We start from the raw sequence: 11468 nt of genomic DNA, 5'->3' as shown, positions 1-11468 counted from the left end.
ATTATGAAAAACTAACCATTTGATACAAATTTTCCCCATTTTGCAGACTTAATGTAGCATAAAGTCTAACATCATATAAAAAATTGTGAAGTGCCTATGACAACTAATCCACTATTATTAAGAGAGTATGGCATAGTTGTCAGCTAATACTGATTTGACATAACTAACTTTGTAATATTGAAATACTACGAAGTAGAATTAATCATTAATGATAAAATATTATTAGATAATAGAAAAAAATATTTAAAAAATGGCAATAAAATGTTGGTCATGTGAAAATTACTGGAAAAGGATGATCCTCACCATGCCACTCATTTTTTAGCGTCGAGGAAGTCATTTTGGGCTCGCGGCCTCTGATCTCCACCCATCCCCTCCCAAGAAAAAAAAATTAGTCCTTGAGATTATATTTCTTTCTATTAATCTCAGGGATTAAAGCTGGAAGTCATTTTTGGCTCGCAGCCTCTAATCTCATAAATTTATCGATGGTGCAGTTCAAGTTGGCTTTGGCCAATGGTGCAGTAGAGCTGCTTGCAACAGAAGTATAGGTTGAATACCAGAGACGCTTTGGCAAGAAAACTTTGCCAATTTCTGGTGCAAATTGGATTTCGAAAGAACCAGGGATGAACGAGATCTAAACTATATATGTACGGGAAGAGCATCCTCGTACTTCTAGATGATGTTTGAAACCAGGACATTATCGAGCGTGTTTGGGGAGCTATATGTAATGATTTGCAACCACCTTGTTACAGCAAGAAACGGAGCTGTGTGATTACAGAAGCAGAGGAAGGCGGAATTATGCAAAGATGATGTAAAGGAGAGACAAGCATGTATGTTCTTCTCTAGACTCTTCCATCAACTATCATAGCCTCCTTAGCAAAGAAGAGATCCTAGAATGAACCAAATGAATCTACAATCTTAATTGTACAATATTGTGCATATTTCATTGACACAATTTCTCAGCTTATGCATCCTGTAATCATTGATGCATAAATGAAAAAATTGCATGATATTTTCTCCTACTGATAAGTATATGCAAGGATATGTTTGCTTTGAAAGTCATGCAAGGTATGTATATGTTTGCTAGTATGTATTTTCACACGGGCTAAAGTACTGATTTATATAGCTTTTATGCAGTAATGCTATTATCTCGTTTCTGTAGGCTATCCATACAGGTTTTCTACCCACATAAAAGGATATCAATATAGGGCAAAGTTTGTATGCGACTGGAAATATTTGTGTTCAGATGGTTTTTTCAATTCGCATACAATAGCCACTAGTCTATTGTAGAGGAACACAAATATTAGTCTATTTGTAGCATGTATGCATACAACCAAGCTCAGGAACCTGACACTAATAATGGCTTATTAATGTATACATTTGCTTTCAAATGCATACCAAAGCATTGCATGTATTTTTGCAGTGGAAGACTTGTTCGTTGATCTATATAGCTTATATGCATAACTGCTAATATATTGTTGCTATTCCCCATCTTTAAACGATTTTCTACCCATATGAAAAGATATACAGAACGCATATTATACTACAAGAGGTAGCAGATAGAGAACTTACCTGAGTGCTGCGGTCACCATCCTTTTACAGATGCCATTATAGGGTAAGGCCCCCAGTAAAGAAACAAAAGCAGATAAAAAAGGGAAAAGACTCACCAACTTACCCACATTTGGCACATCTGCACCTGGTCCGATATCATATGTCAACGAAAAACAAGCTGAGAATGCTTTAGCTATTTTTGGATAGTTTGAGTTCAATCTAAATCCAATGCCTGCAGACTAGATAACTTTTTATAGCTTTGTTGGCTCTTTCATGGGAAGAACTTGTATCAGAAGCTTGTATGTATGGAGACTATTTGGTCAGTTTTGGCCTTTTGGGGCAGGATACTCTATTCCCATTCATAGTCTGTAAGCTTGTAGAAGGCTCATTGCTGATGAAAATTGATACCGGTTCCTTGTACTTGGTACATGACATGGCTGCTCTGTACCTTATAAGCAAGACAACAACTCAGTCCAGATCCTACTAAATGCAACCGCAGCCGAAGAAGCAGCATTCATCTACGCTTGGCTTCTTATATTTAGGAAAGAGAGTAAAAAATATCGCTCAAATGAGAATAGTGTCATTTCATGGTCCTTTTGAAGAAACACATGTAATTATCACCTTAAAGGCAACTATCCAGGCTCTAACGGCCACCAAGTCCATATCATAACTTGGAAGAAAGTAGAGCAACCTTTAGTACCTTATTGGGTCCTAGTGTTCGAGCTGGGAAAACGGATCCTCCTCAGAGAACAATCAGCAAGTCCCGGTGTCGAACCCTAGACAGTTCAACCCTTCGTTCTCTGTTGTTGCCGGCGTGCCAGTACCTTTGAGTTAGGTACAAATATTGCTTTGTTTGACGATGATTGCGCTCATGCACTGTCTTCTTCTCAAACGATTGCTCCGCAGTTGCTGATAAACCGCTGAAGTTCGAATGACCTATACACAACCGAAGTTGCTAGGTACCTTTCACTCCACCTCAAGTAGATGGCTGATCTTACTTTAGACCGCTTGGGAAAAAGCAGAGCTTATATTGTGTCGTTAATAAGCATGACTCTCTCGCGAATGGGATTTGCTGACTAGTGCAGACTTTTGTATTGGCTAGAAGCTAGGATAGCGACTCGATGGACTTGACTCTAGTTGCCGAGGTTAATCGGACTTGTTTGCGACATGCAGCGCGAGGCGTACATCTGGGTAGCTCCGCTCTGATGGGAGACTGGGTTGCCGAAGCGAATCGGACTTTTACTCCGTGTGGAGATTTGACTATGCGGTTGCGCGATAGTTTGTTTTGACGTTGCGTATGTTATTCTGCACATTCGACCCCTTTATATAGAGAACACAAATTGTTCTTTCTTGCGAATCAAGTCTTGAGAACCTCTTAGTTGATTTAGATTCATCTTCCTTAATCAACTCAGATTATATACAGCGATAGTCCCCTAAATCTATTCTAATACGGCAGATAATCTTGCTCTGTGATATATTTTCTCCAAATAACCGGTCCACGAGCCTAAATAGTTTAGATAATACCGGAGTATTATTTTAGGCCCAAACACCTAGGACTGCAGCCATGATTTCCATTGAATCACAGAGCTGTATTGTTGTATCTGCACAAGCCATAACCATCACATTTAGCAAGAGCGACTATTGCAAAGATTTTCCATCCCTTGAATATACTGGTGCAGTCGGCAATTTGGCCTGCATCTTAGGAACATTTGACGATGGACCTTGTGATCCAAACAATTTCAGTTGTTCTTGCAAAATTTGCAGAATATGGAACCCAAGAGACAGTTTATAAGGGGTGCTTCAGAGGATTCAATTTCATCAGCTACCTATAAGAGCATATGGAGGATATAACTCCCACAAATTGGCTGCCAAAAGTTCAGCAAGCTCAACATTACCATATATCCAGCACGCAATAAGTAAAGCTTCCCAAAGACCAACGTCTAGCTGAATCGGCATCATCTCAATAAATTTGTATGCTTCTAACAAACAACCACCTCGACCAAGTAAATCAACCATACAAGCATAGTGCTATGCACCAGGAACAAGGAAATAGTAGTAATGCTCTCAAAATGCATTATCCCTTCATCTACTAGACCTGAGTTCCTACAAGCAGTCAAACAGCTGTAAAAGTGAAACAATAGTTTCACACCCTTTTCGTTCATCATTTAGAAAGCATGGGAGCATTATCCAATATCCACTTTGACCATGAGATGCACAAGCCCCTATTATAGATGTCGAGGATACAACATTTATGAGGCAATTACTAAAAAGAATCCTTGACCAGCTCAAAATTCCCACACTTTACATGCATGTCAATGAGTGCATATGTTATCGAAACACTGGTCCTAAAGCCTTTCCTTTTAATAAGCTCTTGCAACCATATCCCAGTGATTTTAGCGCACCCAAGCTAGCACAGGCTGGAATAAGACTAACTATTATGATAGTCATACTCCCACATTATCAACTTGCATCTGACAAAAGAGCTTTATTGAGTCTGTTCCTGCATTATTATGTTCGTAAGCGGGCAAACATTGCATTCCACGAGACTAGGTTTCGTACTACCATTGCATCAAATAAAGATCTTGCTCAAGATTTGAACACTTTCCATAAACTGCAATCAAAGCATTCGTGAGTGATATATCTGAGTCCCCTCAACTTTAACTCCACGACTGTGAATCAGTTTTCCTGAACAAGCAGGAGGATGCTGACCGGTATAACCACATTTTGGTTGAGAACCTGAAGCCACCATGTCTCACAGAACACTAAACCCTTTTTTCACGTAGCCTGTTATCATTGCGGTCCAGGAAACTATGTTCCTTACAGTGATTTAGTAAAACAAAATATGCTCAGAGTTCAACATTTCACCATTCTATGCATGAATACCCACAATGCTTCTCCTAAAAAATGCATCACAACTAAACCCATTTTCAATTATGTTACAATGCACTTCTGATTATCACACATCATTATTTTATTTTATTTTTGTGCAAAACTATGGCTTCAAGACAAGGTCCCAATAAGCATAACTCCTGATTATGATGTTCCAATAGGACATATCTCTTTCAAACACGGCATCAAACAAGTTCCATGATCCATGGCCAGGAACATAAAAGAAACCAAATTTACAAGCTTTGTGATAAGGGGGAGGCATATTTCAGTACCCTACATCAACAATAATCCTAACAACAAAATGCTCCATTCGACACCCTTAGAGGGATACTCAAAGAGTTTTTCATCCTTTGAGGCATTTTATGAAGCGACTGACAAAGAACATTTACAGCCAAACTATCCATACAACCACATAGACAAGTAAATCATGCACCATCAGATCAATCTCTTTACTCAAGTTTCATAAACATATTCGTTGTAAATTTACAAGTACCATATATAAGGCATCCACATAGCATAAAATCAAGGAGCATATTTTACTTTGTAAGTCAGGTATCTGAGTTAATAGATTATCAGAAGATGACAATGGTCACTGGGTATCCTTGTGAGATGAAACAGATGTTCTCTAGGACAATGCAGCCTCTGATCACTATCAGATAAGCATATTTCTAACCTTTCCTTATGAGGTAACAATGAGGCCCCTCAGGCTGGGCATAAAAACACCTAAGGTTAACAATCATATCAACATAAATTACAAGGCAACAACCCTTAGTGGTATCCATTGCACCATTACCTTAATGGCTTGTTTATCGCTTCCCCAAATTGGGCAAAAATCACTTGAGTGGTAACGATTTTATTAACATAAACTGACAAGCAACAATTTCTTTAGTCTCCTCCAACTACTGCATCAAAAAGTTGGTTGTTAGAATCCATCTCAAGTTGGGCAAAAAATCAAAAAATGAGTGGTGAAATTCCAAGTATAGCAACATGTTTGCAGATGCAATAAATATCATTGGTAACCTTAGGGACCATTTCTGAATTATCTTTCCGAAGCAGATATTACTTTGAAGGTCAAGTACCTGAGTTGAGAGATTATTAGAAGCGGGCAATGCAACCTCATCACACTATCATAAAAGCAACTATCTAATCTTTCCTTATAAGGCAACAATATGGTTTTTGTTGACACCTCAGTGTGGGAAAAAATCACTCAAGGGGCAGCAATCATATCAACATAAACTTACAAGGCAACAAACTTAAGTGGTATCCCTTGCACTATTACCTCAATGGCTTGTTTGCTGCCACCTCAAGTTGGCCAAAAATTACTTGAGTGGCAACAATTTAATGAATATAAATCGACAGGCAACAATTTAATCAATATAAACCGACAGCAACAAGTTCATTAGTTCCCTCAAACTACAACACCAACAAGTTGTTAGTTGAAAACCCATCTCAAGTTGGCCAACAAATCATTTGAGTGGGGAATTTCCGGGTAGGGCAACATGTTTGCAGAATGCTATATATATCATAGGCAACCTTAGGGACAATTTCCGACTTAACTTTCCGAAACAAGTGTATTAAATCCGATGGGACAAAAGGCAACTGTGACAGAATTGTCAATTTGTAACAATAACTAGGGAACAGATGAAAGAAGAAATCCATCGAATTTGGGTCTGGACAACATGAAATCCAATCAAACATGGTTCCTCAACCCCAATGAAAGAGAATTGAAATTTCACGCAAGTCTCTCTCTATCTCAGACTACTGAGATTTTCACCATACCATGTATATTTATCGAGACAAATTGAAGGTCTAACTGAGATTAAAATCACAGAATATTGATCAATTGGTAAACCATTGATCATCTGAAACCCAACATCCGAAACCCACTGCCGCCATGCATGTATCTGAAATTAAATCAAGGAAAAACATGATCAAAACCCTAGATATGAAATCTAAAAGAGGAAACATAGTTACTGTGAGAATTATGTGCATGAATACTCACCAAGGAGCTCTGAACCAATACATCAGAACTAAAACCATTTATAATTCTATCTCTTATCTTAAAAGCCGATTTCACTGCAGAAGATCGAACGAAAAAGGGAAAAGTATGATTATAGGGTGGAAAACCACACTGCATCATTTTTTTTTGTGCAATGCTATGGCTTCAAGACAAGGTCTCCCTGCATAAACCCTGATTAAGGTGTTCCAAAGGGACATATCTCTTTCAAGCATGGCATCAAACAAGTTCCAAGATCCATGGCCAGGAACATAGAAGTTTACAAACTTTGTGATAAGGGGGAGACATATATATTTTAGTACTCTACATCCGCAATTATCCAAACAACAAAATGCTTTATTCAACACCCTTAGAGGGATATTCAAGAGTTTTTATTCCCTTGAGGCATTTTATGAAGCAACTGACAAAGAACATTCACAGCCAAACTTTCCATACAAGCATATAGACCGGTATTCATGCACCATCGGATCAATCTCTTTACTCAGGTTTCACATAAACATATTCATTGTCATTTTGCAAGTATCATATATAAGGCATCCAAATAGCATAAAATTGAGAAACAAATTTGACTTTGCAAAGTACCTGAGTTAAGAGATTATCAGAAGAGGACAATGGTCTCTGGATATCCTTGAGAGATGAAACAGTTGTTCTTGTGGACAATGCACCCTCCCATCACTATCAAATAAGCATTTGTCTAACCTTTCCTTAAGAAGCAACGATGAGGCTTTGGTTGACCCCTTAGGCTGGGCAAAAATCACTCAAGGGGCAACAATCATATCAACATAAACTTACAAGGCAACAAACTTAAGTGGTATCCCTTGCACTATTACAGTATTACCTCAACGGCTTGTTTGCTCCCACCTCAAGTTGGGCAAAAAATCACTCGAGTGGCAACAATTTAATCAATATAAACCAACAGTCAACAATTATATCAATATAAACCGACAAGAAACAAGTTCAGTCTTTCCTTTGAACTACAACACCAACAAGTTGGTAGTTGAAAACCTATCTCAAGTTGGGCAAAAAACCACTTGAGTGGTGAAAATTCCGAGTATGACAACATGTTTGCAGAATGCTATAGATATCATAGGCAACCTTAGGGACCAATTCCGACCTATCTTTCCGAAACAATTCCGATAGGACAAAAGGCAACTCTGACGAAATTGTCACTTTGTAACAATAGTATATGGGACTGATGAAAGATCAAATCTTTCGAATTCGGGTCTGGGCAGCATGAAACCCAATCAAACATGGTTCCTCAAACCCCAATTAAAGAGGGAGCACCAATCATTTGTATTGAAATTTCATGCATGTCACTCTTTCTCTATCTCAGATTACTGGGTTTCTCATCGAGATTAAATCCCATAAATGATGATCAATAGGCGAACCATTGACCATCAGAAACCCACCATCAGAAACCCGCCGGCGCCGTGCATGTATCTGAAAATGAATCAAGGAAAGACATAATCAAAACCCTACATATGAAATCTAAAAGAGTCTGATGTAGTTACTGTGAGATTCGATTTAATTGTAAAACGATTACCCAATCGAGAAGAATCAAACAGCAGAGAAAGAAAGGGGAAGTTTGACGGTCTTACCTTGTTGGGGCGAACGATGGCAGCGGTTGGCCGCACCGGAGCGGCTTTAGAATACCCAAATTTGAATTTGAATTTGAGAGAGAGAGAGAGAGAGAGAGAGAGAGAGAGAGAGCCAAGCTAAGAACTCAAAATTGAATTGAATTAGAATGAAGCTGAACTTTATTCGTGTTTGAATTCGGAAAGTAACGGCTTCGACGTAACGTCTGTTTGGGTTCCACTCTTGTTGCCGCTAAAAAATTGCGACATGTGCCCCACTATGCAATGGATTTTTTTTTAACTAATGGATAGTTCTTCTTCAACTTCGTAATGAACTAATGAATGAGGCAATGAGCAGGTGTGCATGTATAAAGTTCGAACTGTGGAAATACTTGCAAATACAGTTTGTGATCTTTCATTTGTAATGATAGATTAGCATCTGAAAAGGGTATATGTGTATATATGTGTATATAATTATATTTTATTTGTTTTGCTTCGAAAGGCATACCAAAGCATTGCATGTATATTTGTTGTACGTGGTAGACTTGCTGTGACGACCCAGTGATCCAAGCAGATATTTCAGTTCTTGCAAAGTTTGCAGAAATTGGAACCTCAGAGACAATTGATAAGGTGCTTTAGAGCATTCAATTTCATCAGCTAGCAGAGTTGCTCACTTCAAATAATGAGCAATGGCATGATATCGATCGAAAACATGCATGCTATGTTGCTATTGATCCCATTGATGAAAGCTAGGAAATCCAAAGCCGCCGAGAGCCCGAGAGAATGCTAGCTTCCATGATGTTTGTTCCAACTTCCAAGTAAGTCTTCAATAAGTCGAGGACAGTTTGATTTCAGAATTGCAAGATGGAGTTGCCATGTTTGAAAAACACGTACATACGGTGATCATACACGTTTACCATATATTTCAATTTCATGAGTCAAGCCTCAAGACTAAAACACGGCTACGTTAATTTCTGATTAATTACATTTGATATGTATGAGCACTAACGGTATTGGAGCACCATGATAGTGGAGCACCATGATAGTGGAGCACCAAGAGGAGTGGAGCAATCTTTATACATGTATAAATAGAGAGGATTGTTGTATGTAATTCAAGCAAGATAGTGTAATATAAGTTCATTTGGTATCAGAGCATCTTGCTCTGTTTTTCTAGGAATTTTTCCTTTCCTTTCCTTTCTCCGGCAGCTAGCTCGGAGCTTCTGTTTTTTCAGCTCCTCAAGAAAAAAAATCATCCACCGGAGCTGACGACCTCCTTGAGATCCACGTCCAGGGTGATACACAGGGACTCGGCCAAGAAGACGCACCTCCTTTCCCAGCTCGGAACTTACCCTGGCCGTGACATACCCGACCCGGCAAGCTTCTCCCCCACATATACCCGGAATCGCGACATCACGTTCCGGCGGACTCGCTACCTCCTCGCCAGACTCCGCTGCACCTCGCCGCCGACGATCCACTGCTTGATTCACCTGGCGAACAGTGCCTTCAAGCTCTCCTCGCCGATCTGATACTCTCATCCGTCGGGTTTCGACCGCTTGTATTCACTTCCGACTTCGCCTCCCAGAGCTCGACGATCGCCTCAAGCACGTCGCACCACTGCGAGTAGAACAGCGACGCCGCAAGCTCCCAAGCTCCGCCGCTGAAAATCGTCGTCTCTGAAACTGCATTCTTTTGACCCGGCCCGCATCCGGTTCCAACCCAGCCCAGAATTGGTTGTCTTGTGTCAGTGTAGGTTCACTGACAGTGCACGTGCACCCAAGACCGATTTATATCCTTTTTTTGGTACTTTCGCTGTATAATTCCTGATTTTTTTTAATTCATTTCTTTCAATGGGTTCTGGAGACGAAGCTGATGTTCCGAAATTTGAAGTATCTGTCAAGAGTTCTGACAGTGGGTCCTTTGGGGGTACTAAACTTAATGGAACTAATTTCCGTAAATGGAAGAGACTTATGGCGGCTCATCTTCGAGGTATGCACAAGATGGGGCATGTAACCGGAGCCACTCATGCTCCTAGCAAAGATGATATTATTGCCTACACTAAGTGGGACGATGATGATGGTCTTGTGATGTCCGTCTTGTGGAAAGCTATGAATGACGAGATAATTGATCTGGTGGAGGCATGTGACACTGCGCAGGCAATATGGCTGACACTTGAAGGCTTATATACTAATGACTCTGATTTCATACAGGTTCATGAGTTAATGTGCACCGCCTTGGCGATGTAACAGGATGGGCAATCGGTGGCGCAATATTTCACCAAACTAAGAAATATTTGGGCTGAGATTGATATGAAACATCCTTGCCTGATCAAACATCAGGAGGATATTGTTTGGTACCAACGTGAGAAGGAGCTTGAGCGAGTTCACCATTTCCTGAAAGGTCTTGATACTAAACATAACAGTGCGAAAGGGGAATTGCTTCGCCAAACCGAACCTCCTAGCTTAATTACAGCTTTCACATATATCCGTAAGGATGAATCTCACCAGGAAAGCCTTCATCAGGCACAAGTTGAAGTTTTCAGCCTTACTATCCGTGCTAGATCTTCCGTACCACCTCTTCAGCAGGCCACTTCATCTCCACTTCAACGAGGACCACCACCAGGTTTCGGGAATCAGTCACGCCCTCCTTGTTCTTATTGTCATGATACTAACCATGCTCGCGCAACTTGTTGGAAGCTGTATCCACATCTTCGGCCGAAGAGGCCCCATTATCATCCCAAGGCGAAAGCAGCTATTCAACTCGTCCAGGAACCCGATATCTATGGTGTGGTTGGACACGATCATCATACCGCAGGCGGAGCAAACCCTACTGCCTCCATAGCTGGTCGTGGAAAAATTGGTATGGCTTTAAATATTTCTCACTTTGTTGGTTTTGATACTTGGATTATTGATTCGGGTGCGTCTGATCATATGACTTATGACAAATCTTATTTTACCGTATTGTCTCCTCCACCAGTACCCTATGTTACTAATGCTAATGGTGAGGCATTTCCCGTATTAGGAAAAGGGTCGGTTCGTATTACTCCCACAATAGAGCTTCAAAATGTGCTATATGTTCCTGCCTTATCTCATCACTTGATCTCTGTTCCCCAATTAAACGCTGACGCTAAGTGCTCTGTGACTTTTTTTCCTATGTATGTGATTTTTCAGGATCTTCTCACCGGAGAGTTAATTGGTCGGGGGTATCTGAGAGGCCGGTTGTTTCACTTGGATCAGACATATGCGGGGGCGAAACCAGGGGCACCATCTCGGACCGCTTTAATCTCCACTTCTGACAAGCTAAGTGAAGTTTGGTTATGGCATCGTCGCTTAGGGCATCCCTCTTTTAGTGTTATGAAATCATTTATGCCTACTTTGTTTCTTAGTGTGGATGAGTCCCTTTTACATTGTGAGACATGTGTTTTGGGTAAGAGTCATCGATCT

At 40.2% G+C, this 11468-nt stretch overlaps 1 protein-coding gene across 1 annotated transcript in view; it reads right to left on the bottom strand.

Annotated features, from left to right (window-relative positions):
* LOC126791427 (biotin synthase, mitochondrial) overlaps positions 1 to 11468 on the bottom strand; it is a 36683-nt gene that overhangs the window by 13285 nt on the left and 11930 nt on the right. The window lies entirely within an intron of this gene.

The sequence above is a fragment of the Argentina anserina genome, chromosome 4 (assembly GCF_933775445.1).
Source record: "Argentina anserina chromosome 4, drPotAnse1.1, whole genome shotgun sequence".
Lineage (NCBI taxonomy): Eukaryota > Viridiplantae > Streptophyta > Magnoliopsida > Rosales > Rosaceae > Argentina > Argentina anserina.
This window is presented reverse-complemented; position numbering and strand designations above follow the sequence as displayed.